The following is a 12,506-nucleotide window of genomic DNA, read 5'->3' as shown; positions in this document are numbered from 1 at the left end:
GTCATGATAGGTCCCATTTTGTGAGCACACCATAGACTCAGTAATAGTGTCAGGCCTTGGGACCTCCCCTTGAGCTGGATCCCACTTTGGGCATGCCATTAGACCTCCTTTTCCTCAGGCTCTTCTCCATTTTCTAAAATATTTTTTATTACCCTATATGTGGAACAACATTATAAACTAACCAGTACCCCGGAGCTCTTGACTCTAGCTGCATATGTATCCTCTAATTCTAAAACCAACCATAAAAAAAATAAAAAATAAACTAAATTTTAAGTCATTTTTACCATTGTTTAATATTAGTCCATCCATTAATCTTAAGAGCTCTTCATACACTAGCAAGAGTTTGCTGCAAGGACCCTGATATAGCTGTCTCTTGTGAGACTGTGCCGGGGCCTAGCAAACACAGAAGTGGATGCTCACAGTCAGCTATAGGATGGACCACAGGGCCCCCAATGGAGGAGCTAGAGAAAGTACCCAAGGAGCTAAAGGGATCTGCAACCCTGTAGGTGCAACAACATTATTAACTAACCAGTACCCCGGAGCTCTAGCTGCATATGTATCAAAAGATGGCCTAGTCGGCCATCACTGGAGAGAGAGGCCCACTGGACATGCAACCTTTATATGCCCCAGTACAGGGGAACGCCAGGGCCAAAAAAAATGGGAATGGGTGGGTAGGGAAGTGGGGGGCGGGAGGGGGGGAGACTTTTGGGATAGCATTGGAATTGTAATTGAGGAAAATATGTAATATATATATATATATATATATATATAGAGAGAGAGAGAGAGAGAGAGAGAAACAAGATAAGATATTCCTCTTTCTACTTAAAATTTTAGAGGGTTTCAATCTGTCCTAATGGTCACGATGTAGTCATCTGCATCTTGGTGGCACAAGCATGTGGAGGAAGATGCTTACATCATAGTAGACAGGAGGCAGAGAATAATGCTAAAAACAGAGGCCAAGCTATAAATCTTCAAAGACCTGAATTTATTGATCCGCTTTTGCCAGTTCGGTCTTACCTTCCAAAGAAGTCACAGACCACTGTGCTACGACCACCACCACCCACACCAACACCACATTTCTACAAAAACAAAACAAACAATCAAACCCCACAAACATTGACTGAGAGCAACAGCTCTTATTTTGTTGGTTGTAATCCTTTTGGGGGAGTCACATATAAGATCGCCTGTATATCAAATATTTACATTATAATTCATAACACCAGCAAAATTACAGTTATGTAGTAGCAATGAAAATAATTTTATGGGTATGGGTCGCCACAACATGAGGAACTGCGTTAAATAGTCACAGGGCTGGAGAGATGACTCAGTGGTTAAGAGCATTAACTGCTCTTCCGAAGGTCCTGAGTTCAAATTCCAGCAACCACATGGTGGCTCACAACCATCCATAATGAGATCTGATGCCCTCTTCTGGTGTGTCTCAAAACAGCTACAGTGTACTTACATATAACAATAAATAAATCTTTGGAAAAAAAAAGGGTCACAGTCTCAGTAAGGTTGAGAACAACTGATTTAGAGTACAAACCTGAGGGTGTAGAGTGTTATTCAGCTAGTAGACTGCATAAGAGTACAGTCATACCATGTGTCAGGTCCTGGGTTCAGTCCTCAGAACTCAATGCGCGCACACACACAGACAACACAAACATGCTCAGAAACACACACACACACACACACAGAAAGAGTGAGATATCAGATAGTCGGACAACAGTCACACACACACACACACACACACACACACACACACACACACACACACACACTATTAGCCTGTATGGTATGGTAATCATTCCTATTCAAACCAGAATAAGTGGATTCTAGGCACAGTCTCAGCCCTCAAATAATAAAAAGTAATTTGTGAACATTCCAAACTTGAAGTTTTTTTGGGTGCTGAACACTATTCTGACTGTCCCTAAATGCTAAATGCAGTGATATGTAGGCACACCAAGCCTTCCAGCATGACACGGATCCTTTATGTTTCTGTCACACTTGTTTATTCATTGTTCAACTCATACTGGATGTGCATGCCAGATAATTAGGTTTATGATGACTGTGTATGCACTGAGCAGGGACAAATGTTTTTCTTGTCATTATTCCTGAAACAACATAGTATACCATCTATTTATATAACATTTACATTATATTTGCTGTTACAAGTAATCTTGAGGCACTATAAAACTTATGGAAGATATGCAGTAGCAAATCTTATAGCCTTTTTAATGAAGGGCTTAACATTCATTATGATATTCAAGGGGGTTTCTGGAACCATTAACTCTGGACCCTGGGGAGAAGGTATACTTGGAAAATTTACAGAAACATGGTTCATTAGCTATGTATTTTTCTCAGAGTCTATCTGCTTCCTACTCTCTTACCCTGAAGGCTGAAACAGTGGTAATATTAGCCAACTACTCTTTCAGTAGAGTATTTAGGGGCAGAATCTTTAATTTGTCAGAATAAGCAGGTAAGGTTTGCTCTTAGTGCTAAGAGAGGCAAAAGCTGAATGTGGCAAGCCCAAGAGGTGACTGCAATGCTATGAACCAGAAATGGTTTGCCAGTTCCATGAAGGTATAGAGTAGGATACAGAAGAGAAAACTGTCAACAGCAGACCCATGAGATGGCTTCGCAGAGGTGCTTGCTCCCAAGTGTGATGACTTCATTCCCCCCAAATCCAAAAAGATGGCTGGAGAGAACCAATAGTTGTCCTCTGACCTCCATGGGTGTGCTTTAGTACACTTGTACCTACATTCACACACACACACACACACACACACACACAGAGAGAGAGAGAGAGAGAGAGAGAGAGAGAGAGAGACAGAGACAGAGACAGAGACAGACAGACAGACAGACAGACGGACAGACGGACAGACAGACATTTTCATAAATAAAAATAATTTAACAAATATAGAGATATTGTTAATGTCAATGAATAGCGAGGTCAGGAATGAAATTCAAGAGTTTAGGACATTTGTGTCCAATGAGGCCCTGGGGTTGGGGATTTTTTTCGTTGGTCACCTGCCATGTAGTGTATGAGTGAGTTGGCTCAGTATAAAGGCATGGGCTTGAAAATTCCCTAGTTTTCTCAGTAAGAATTTGTGGCTTGTTTAGGAGCTTTCTTGAATTAGAAGGCTGGTTCCCACAAGTACCCTGACACCTCACCAGCTTCTGCCACCACCTCTCCTCTTTCTCCAAGCACACAGGTGACATGGTGGCAGAGAGAGGGATATGGGAAGTCTGGGCTTAGCCAAAGGCAGAAAAAGCCACTTACTTATTGTGTGAGTAGGGTTAATAGGAAATAAAAGGCAGCACTGTTAATTGTTCTTTAGCTATTAATAGTCACAGCAAGATCTGTAACCTCTTCATTAGGGCAATGATGAAAAGTTGGAGGATTTAAAGCACACAGAATGAATTCTGACTCCATATCTACCATTACCTTACCTTTATGTAACTCAATCACCACAGATAGAGAATAAAGTTAATAAATTATTGTTGGACAGCTTCATTGAGGTAATATATAAACTACTTAGCACTGTAACAGGCATAAAGTAAATGCCTAATAGTGGTGATTTTTACTTGGGATAAAAAGCTGGGTAGAGTCTCCCATCTGAATTGTCTTCCCAGGTGCTCACAATCTTTAGGGCTTGGGATGGTGCTTAATAATGCAGAAATGTTGTGGGATAGAAATAGACATTACAATGATTGTGTTAGGGTGCATTATTGATTTGAGAGAATCCTGAGGTGAACTCAACAATGGACAGTATTCATGTTGTATGACGCATTCTAGGATAAGTCTAGTAGATCCAGGCTGGATTGTTCAGATATAGGTCTAGAACTTGGCTGTCCAGAAGTAATTGGATAGTTTTTGCCACACAGGCAAAAGCAAAGGGTAAATGCAAACCTTTTCCTAGAACTTACTGAAGATCCAGATCAAAAGAGTACAGATGAACAGAAGAGTCTCAGAGAGCTGTGGGAAGACAGACAAAAAGTTCATCACTGAAACCAAGACACAGGTATGTATAGGGACCCATCTGGAAGTTGTGAGGATCCAGAGCAGCAACACTGTATAGGGGATTCTAGTGGATTTACATAAGAGGACTGGTAGACTAACATTTGGTTTTATAGACTGCCTGCTAAGTAGTGGCTTGGGTTGGTATAGTCTAGGGATGACAGTTTTAATAATTTTATTAGGTGATATCATTTCTCTTATGAGAGGAAATAGAGAACTCAAGGTATGAAGCAATTTGTCTTATATCACTCAACTGATCACTTGAAAAGATAGTAAGGTGGAAATGAATCAACGGACATTGTAAGTAAGATGAATCACCATAAGTAAGAGAACTTGAGTAGTTTTATTACTTTTTCGGAGACTTTATTAGATTAAAACTTCCATGATAAGGACTGCATTCTAATTTCATGGCTCAAAAATGAAAATTGGAGTCAAACAACTTATCAGCTGTGTGATCAGAAGAAAATTACTTAACCATTCAGAGCTGCAGTTTTCTCATCTGTAAACTGAACCAACAATAGTTCCATTACTCCTCTGTATCTTCAGTGAGATTTGTTCCAGGCAACCTTGCAAAACTCCCAATCTACAAATGTTCAACTTCCTTATTTAGAATAGTAGAGTATTTGCATACAACCTATACACATGTTCCTATATACGTTAGAACATACGCAGAATTTCTCATTTAATTTGCTGGAGGGAGGGAAGGAACAAGGAAAATGATGTACTGATATTGTAACTTGAAAAATAATCTAAAAGTTATCTTTAAAACAGTTATTAATAATATAATACAAATGTTATTACTTATTATGTTGTATTGTTTAGGGAATAATGACAATAAAAATGGACATATTCTATCCAGTTGCATATTATTCATCAAAAATCATTTCAGTCCACACTTGGTTGAATCCATAGATGCAGAACCTGGGGAAACAATGCTGGCTGTACCTACTGCTTAGGGATGTTACATGACTTAGTTAATATAAATAAAGTACTTATCAAAGTGTCTGGCTCATGATGCATATTAAGTTGTAGCTAAGTTGTAGTTATTAATAACATTAGTTTATTAATTAGGATTATAAAATCATTAATTTATGTAACATTTTTAGAATGCACATACATAATAAATGTTCAATATATCAATATTTTCTTTATAAACAAAACAATTATAATTAAATTAACATTGGCCTCAGAAGAAATGCACAAGCCTTACAAACCCATGGTAGACTACCTTCCTTCCAGAAATCTGAGAAACATCTTTCTGTTAAAACGTTCTTTCTTTCTGAAACATTTTTTTCAGTTTTAGAAGCTACTTTAAACATAATTTATTTTACTTTTTTGTGTTGGGATTTAATCTAAGGGCTTTGCACAAGCTAGGCAGGCAAATTCTCTGAGTGACATCACCATTTGCTAATATATCCTTTTAATTGCAAAATAAATAGCACATCCTAGGATGCACAATACTTCCATCACTGAAAGGACCTAGTGCTAGTTAATTGCTGGACAAGATGGATCTACAGAGGACTAACAGATAATCACCATGCTACCTAATACAAATAATCTTCAGTGTCTATTTTATAGATAATAATATTAAGGTGCCTAAGATAACACAGCCACTAAAGTAGCAGAGGTTTTATCCAACTCTGTGCCATCTGCTAGACTCAGTGGCTCATACTATAATGTGTGATCGTTGGACTCTGCTTTCTTCAAGGTAGGATAAAGGGAAAGGATGGTGAGTACTAGATCTTGAGCTATGGAACTGAAAAGCAGAAAGATGTATAAAAGAATACAGTGAGTCCAATGGGACCACTTTAGTCAAACTCTGTGTGTGTGTGTGTGTGTGTGTGTGTGTGTGTGTTTTGCAGGACAGACTTAAAACATTGGACTTTGACTCATGAGTTCCATACTGCAGAAGTTCTTATTTTCTTGAGATCTCAAGGGACTTCAGGATCAGAGCTGGCCCCAAAGCTCCCAATTTGTGGTGGCTTTGCCAGCATGAGAGAGTTCTACCTGTTTTAGCCTACAGGGGCTACTTGATTTTGCTTACTATCATGGGCACTGTTTAATGTCACTATTATGGGCACTATTTATGGCACAATTAAACATTATTTATGTGTTTAATTTATCATCAGAGATATGTTCAAAGAGGCATAGAAAGGGAAGAGAAGAGACTCTTGGCATGTGGAATCATTTGGGGACAAGTATGAACAAGTCATATTTGTTAACTCAGGAAATAACATTACTTGCCTGGAAGAAAAGAATTTAAGTTAGATAGTAACAAGAACTGATGGAAATTCAATGAGGAGGGATTGTTTTAAAGAGGGATTTGACACATAACAATTGACTCTCTGTGAGAAGTGATTGAATATCTGAGCTGGAGAACTATATGCAAATACTCAAGGAATATGTTGCTTACCTATATGCACTGACCTGGAGGAATGTAAGACAAAAGTTCAAGGCTTGAAATTAAGGAGTTCTCTGAAAGACTATGAAGCACTTCCTTTTGAATACAACTGTGTGGTAAGAAGATCAAAGCCACAGAAAAAAGGACCAGAAAGAAGGTATAATAAGAAAGAAAGCAGTTGACACCAAGGAGGCTTGCTGTTCTATTTAACCACATTACTGCTTGTCTTAGTTAGGGTTTTATTGCTGTAAACAGACATGACAAAGGCACCTCTTAAAGGAACTTTTTTTTTTTTTTTTTTTGGTTTTTCGAGACAGAGTTTCTTTGTATAGCCCTGGCTGTCCTGGAACTCACTTTGTAGACCAGGCTAGCCTCAAACTCAGAAATCTGCCTGCCTCTGCCTCCCGAGTGCTGGGATTAAAGGCCTGTGCCACCACGCCCAGCTAAGGAAGAACATTTAATTGTGGCTGAATTACAGGTTCAGTTTCAGTCCATTATCAAGGTGGGAACATGGTAGCATCCAGGCAGGCATGGTGAAGGAGGAGCTGACAGTTCTACATCTTCATCTGAAGGCCGCAAGGAGGAGACTGGCTTCCAGGCAGCTAGGATGAGGATATTAAAACCCATACCCACAGTGACATGTACTTCAAGAAGGAAAAAAACTTATTCTAACAAGGCCACACCTCTTAATAGTGCCACTCCCTGGACCAAACATATTTGAACCATCACACTGCTTAAGATGAGATCTCTGCCTAAAACCAAACTCTCACTTTGCTTTATTTGCCTCATATTCATCCTTTTATCCTTCTAGCCATAATCCATTCTCCATGATGGTTCCATGGTCTCTCAGATAATGTTAAAGTGGTTGCCTCATTAATTCCTTTTTTGTCCTATGTTAAGAATTTCCTCCCTTCCCATGAATTCCCATCCTTTTTCTCCTTCCTCATTCTCACCTTCTTTTTCATCTTCCTCCTCTGTTTCTTGTCCTCTCTCATTTTTTTTTCTGACTATTTTTGAAGGCTTAATACAGTCTAAGGAAAATCAAAGAATAAATGTAGACAAGCATTTCCTCTGCCTGGCTTCACCACGTCAGGAAGTGATTCAGTTTCTTATGTGATGCTATTTTATAGGCCATCAGAGAAAATGAAATCTTCCACTATTGCTGGCATAGAGAGTACGGTATAATAAATAATTCATTTGGGCTTGGAATTCCCTGAGTTATAGGACTGTCTTTGCTATGCTAATTAAAGAGTCAAAGTTTAAGGATAAAGGGTGGTTGCCAAAAAATCTAGCAACATAATTAGAAGATTAGAGCTAAAAGGAAACATTTCATAGAAGTTGGAGAGGCTATAGACTGAATATAATTGTGTGGCCAAAGATTTAACCAACCATGCCTGTGTAATGAAGCTTGGTATTGGACATATTAATGTGTTGCAAAGGTGAAATGTCTGGATTTCACAAAGATAGTGTTAGAGACTTTGTACCACTCCTATCACCAAGACCTTGCCTTATCTACTCTTCACATGGTTGTTCACTTGTGTCATTCCTAATAAATTGGTAAGTATCAGCACAGCACATAATGAAGCATTAAACCTTAAAAAGGATTATGTGATACCTTGACTTTGTAGTTGACCAGGAAGAAGCATAACTTTGTTTTACTTCCATTGATGGCTAGCGTTTGAACTGGGAGTAGTTTTTGTAGGACTCAGCCCTCAACTACAGTGTCCAAACAAAGCAAACCAAACAACTTTGTCCTTATCTTGTGGTGGTAGCAGTAGTTCTATACAACTAAATTCAGGATGGAATGGATAATCACAATAAACCCAGTTGGCACCAGATAAATGATATGAAGCATTGGCTTGGTAGCAACGGAGCAAGAACTGAAGATAAATAGCAACAATTTATGAAGTGGGAAAGATTATTCTGGTCTATTGTGTGAGACATAAGTAGGGGAAAAAGCCTGAAGAATAGTGTGACATGAGAATTACTTGATTGGTCATTGCTGCATTTGAAAGTGGGATATAAGAAGCTGTTAGCTAAGGCATACAGGTATCTTTGAAGCATAGGGAAAGGAATACAGTTCCCTAACACTGTGAACTCTTCTTCAGACTTGTATTAAAATTATATAGACTCTTAAGGAAAATAATACAGACTTATATCTTCTTTGCTGTCCACCTTTAGCTACATTGGCCTCTATTGTGTTCTGATAAGATGCACAATGTTATTTTGGCTTTTCTACATTTGTTGAGACTTGCCTTGTGTCCTTATATGTGACACATATGACTCCTAATGATATATTGCAGTATCCATATATCAGGGACTCACTCAACCCTCATTACAGAAGGGTTTGTTTTTTGGTTTTTTTTTTTTTTTTTTTTTTTTTTGCAGTAGATGGTAATCTACATCAATTAGGGAAAGAATGACATCTTCATGTCCAGATTTCTGATCTTCTGAACAAAGCATAATTCTTGATTTATTTAAAATAATTACTTTCAGAAATACTTTAGATTCATGCATGAAGTCTGATGATTATTTTATCAGCTTTGTCACAAAGAAAGTACTTAATATTTTATTGTTAAATGTAGTTTTCCATTTTAAGCTACTATATATGATGGATAACATATAGACAAGTTTAAAGTATGGCCCTTATATTTTGCATCCTAGATGAACTCATTTATGGGCCAGTAGTTTTTCTGTCAGGTGTCATGGAATCTGTGAACCAAAAGAAAATTATGTTGGTCTGCATAGCTTTTATAATTTTATTCTTATTCCATTGCACTGATCAGACTTTCTTGTCTATGTTTTCTAATGATGATATCAAATTTTCATTTATTTTTCCTTGTGTTAGGGAAAAATGATTACCATTAGCGGTGGTATTAGCTGTAGTTTTATTCAATGGCTTTTTTCTTTTTTCTTTTAATTTATTTTGCATACTTTTAATTTCAGAACAAAATAAAGCAAACAAAATGCACAATACACAACACCCAAACCTGCTATTCTGTGGGAGGCGATCTTCTTGCCTTAAGGCACAGAACAGGATAGAAGGTTCTTGTAGACATGAGCAGAGAGCCAGGTGGGTTAGGCCAGTCAGGGCTGCTGGGGGAGCCACAGGGGTACTATACAGAGGGCAGGGCCTCCAGGAGTCTCTAATCCACTTCTTCCATGCGCGAGGCATCCTCATCACCTTCCAGTGGGGGAATCTCATCAGGAACAGCAGCACTGGGCCCCTCTGCAGTGACCTCATCTTCATCGGTGCCCAAGCCTAGTTTAAACATGCAGTAGATGCAGTTGGAGTGGGTTTGGGGATCCTCAAGTGAGAAACCAGAGAAGAGCAAAGCAGTTTCAAACAGCAGCACCACCAGGTTCTTGACAGCTTTGTCGTTTTTGTCTGCCTCAGCCTTCTGCTGCAGGGTTTCCACGATGGGGTGGTGTCTTAGTCAGGGTTTCTATTCCTGCACACACATCATGACCAAGAAGCAAGTTGGGGAGGAAAGGGTTTATTTGGCTTACACTTCCATACTGCTGCTCATCACCAAGGAAGTCAGGACTGGAACTCAAGCAGGTCAGGAAGCAGGAGCTGATGCAGAGGTCATGGAGGGATGTTCTTTACTGGCTTGCCTCCCCTGGCTTGCTCAGCCTACTCTCTTATAGAACCCAAGACTACCAGCCCAGAGATGGCACCACCCACAAGGGGCCTTTCCCCCTTGATCACTAATTGAGAAAATGCCTTACAGTTGGAGCTCATAGAGGCATTTCCTCACCTGAAGCTCCTTTCTCTGTGATAACTCCAGCTGTGTCAAGTTGACACAAAATTAGCCAGTACAGGTGGTCAGGGTTGATCACCAGGTGTTTTTGGCCATCATGTAGCTCATCGTAGAGTTGTCTCACAGTGCCCAGGCCTTCATGATCCATTCCATGTTGGCTGTCCAGCCATAGGTGCTTGTCACAATGCAGCAGGGGGGAAGATACAAACCTATTGGAGATTGTCACTTTTTCAACCTTCTTCTCCAAGATCTCTTTCAGGAGCTTGCAGAGATTCTCAAATTTTACCTTGCTCTCCTCCATTTTCTTCTTCTCTTCCTCATTCTCTGATAGCTCCAGGCCCTCCTTAGTCACCAAGACCAGACTCTTCGCATCAAACTCCTTGAGCTGCTGCACACAGTCCTCATCACTAGGCTTAGTCATTTACACCACCTCGAAGCCCCACTTCCTCACACACTCCACAAAGGCAGTGTTGGCTACTTGCTCTTTGCTCTCACCAGTGATATAGTAGATGGACTTCCGTGTCTCCTTCATGGGAGATCCATACTCTGACAGGGAAGTCATCTCATCTCCAGACTGAGAGGTATGATAGAGAAGGAGCTCAGAGAGGCGGCGACGGTTAGTGGAATCTTCATGAATTCCAAGCTTTAAATTCTTGGAGAACGCCTCATAGAACTTCTTGTAGTTCTCTTTGTTTTCAGCCAACTCAGAGAAGAGCTCAAGGCACTTCTTCATAGTATTTTTGTGGATGACTTTCAGGATCTTGTTCTGCTGGAGCAATTCTTTGGAGATGTTCAGGCGCAGGTCCTCGGAGACAACCACACCACGGATAAAATTGAGGGACTCAGATATCAGCTCATTACAGCTGTCCATGATGAACACCCAGCAGACATACAATGTGATGTTGTTGTTCTTCTTCTTCTCAAAAAGGTCAAAGGGAGCTAGCAGGGAATGAAGAGCAATGCCCTGAATTCCAACTGACCTTCTACAGAGAAGTGCTTAAGTGCCAACTGGTCCTCCCAATCATTGTTGAGGCTCTTATAGAATTCACCATACTCCTCTTGAGTGATGTCATCTGGATTTCTGGTCCAGATAGGCTCTCTTGTTCAGCTCCTCCTGGTCAATGTACTTCTCCTTGATCTTCTTTGTTTTCTTTTTCTTGTCTTTGCCACTGTCATCTTCCTCATCAGATCCCACATCTTCAATCTTAGGCTTCTCCTCATCCTCCTTATCTTCCTCCTCTTTCTCACCTTTCTCTTCCTCTGCCTTATCATCACTGATCTCCTTCTCCCTCTCCTTTTCCAAATAGAGGATGATGGGATAGCCTATGAACTGCAAATGTTTCTTCCCCACTTCCTTGACCCTCCTCTCCTCTAAGTACTGTCTGATCTTCTTTGAGGTGAAGGATCACTTTGGGTCAATGGGCTCACGATGGTCTGCATGGACGGTGAAGGGTCCACCAGCAGACGGCTCCCAGGCATACTGCTCATCATCGTTGTGCTTTGTGATCACAACCACTTTCTCTGCCACTAGATAGGCCGAGTAGAATCCTACACCAAACTGCCCAATCATGGAGATGTCTGCACCAGCCTGGAGAGCCTCCATGAATGCCTTTGTGCCAGACTTAGCAATGGTTCCCAAGTTATTAATGAGGTCAGCCTTGGTCATGCCAATGCCAGTGTCCACCAGAGAATGAGTCACCTTGGACTCTCACGGCAAGCCTAGGCTGCATGGAGGTGACTCAAGAGATGGCTTTTTTCATATATTATATTTTGATCACATTCTTTACTTTCCCACAACTGCTCCAAGATCCTTCCCACATCCCTCTCTATCCAACTTCATGTTTTTTCTTTCTCTGAGGGAAAAAAACAGTAAGTTAAAACAAACTTTTATGCTCATTCTCTAAACAACTGTAAATATAGAAAACATGAAAGAGACAGGAATGGGATTTATTGGTCTTGGATAGTAATAATAATAATTATTATATATGTTATATATGTGTTATATGTATGTATGTATATACATACATGTATGTTATGTGTATATATATATGTTATATGTATGTATGCATGTATGTATGTATGTATCAAGAAAGAAAGCCTAGAGTTGTGAGAGAATTGGCTAAAGGCTGAAAATGGCAAATGCCTCAACAGAGTGCTTGGGAAACAAAAGAAAAAAAAATCTAAGGATTACAGCTAGCTTTGTTTCATTGGTTGAGGAATTAATAGTTTAATTTGATTTCCTAATACATAATTGTATTTAAACTTAAAGCTGTATTTTATATGGGCATGAGTCATATATATATATATATATATATATATATAT

General features: G+C 39.6%; 1 pseudogene across 1 annotated transcript; it reads right to left on the bottom strand.

The window, feature by feature from the left end:
- Positions 1–9,565: 9,565 nt before the first annotated feature.
- On the bottom strand, positions 9,566–11,873 carry LOC110286611 (annotated as a pseudogene). Its single transcript, XR_002377153.1, has 2 exons — positions 10,243–11,873; positions 9,566–9,851 (listed from the first exon to the last, which is right to left on the bottom strand). The product of XR_002377153.1 is annotated as a heat shock protein HSP 90-beta-like (transcript).
- Between the last annotated feature and the right edge of the window lie 633 nt (positions 11,874–12,506).

The sequence above is a fragment of the Mus caroli genome, chromosome X (assembly GCF_900094665.2).
Source record: "Mus caroli chromosome X, CAROLI_EIJ_v1.1, whole genome shotgun sequence".
In the NCBI taxonomy this organism is placed as follows: domain Eukaryota; kingdom Metazoa; phylum Chordata; class Mammalia; order Rodentia; family Muridae; genus Mus; species Mus caroli.
Note: the sequence above shows the minus strand (reverse complement) of the source record. Positions and strands in the feature narration are given on the sequence as shown.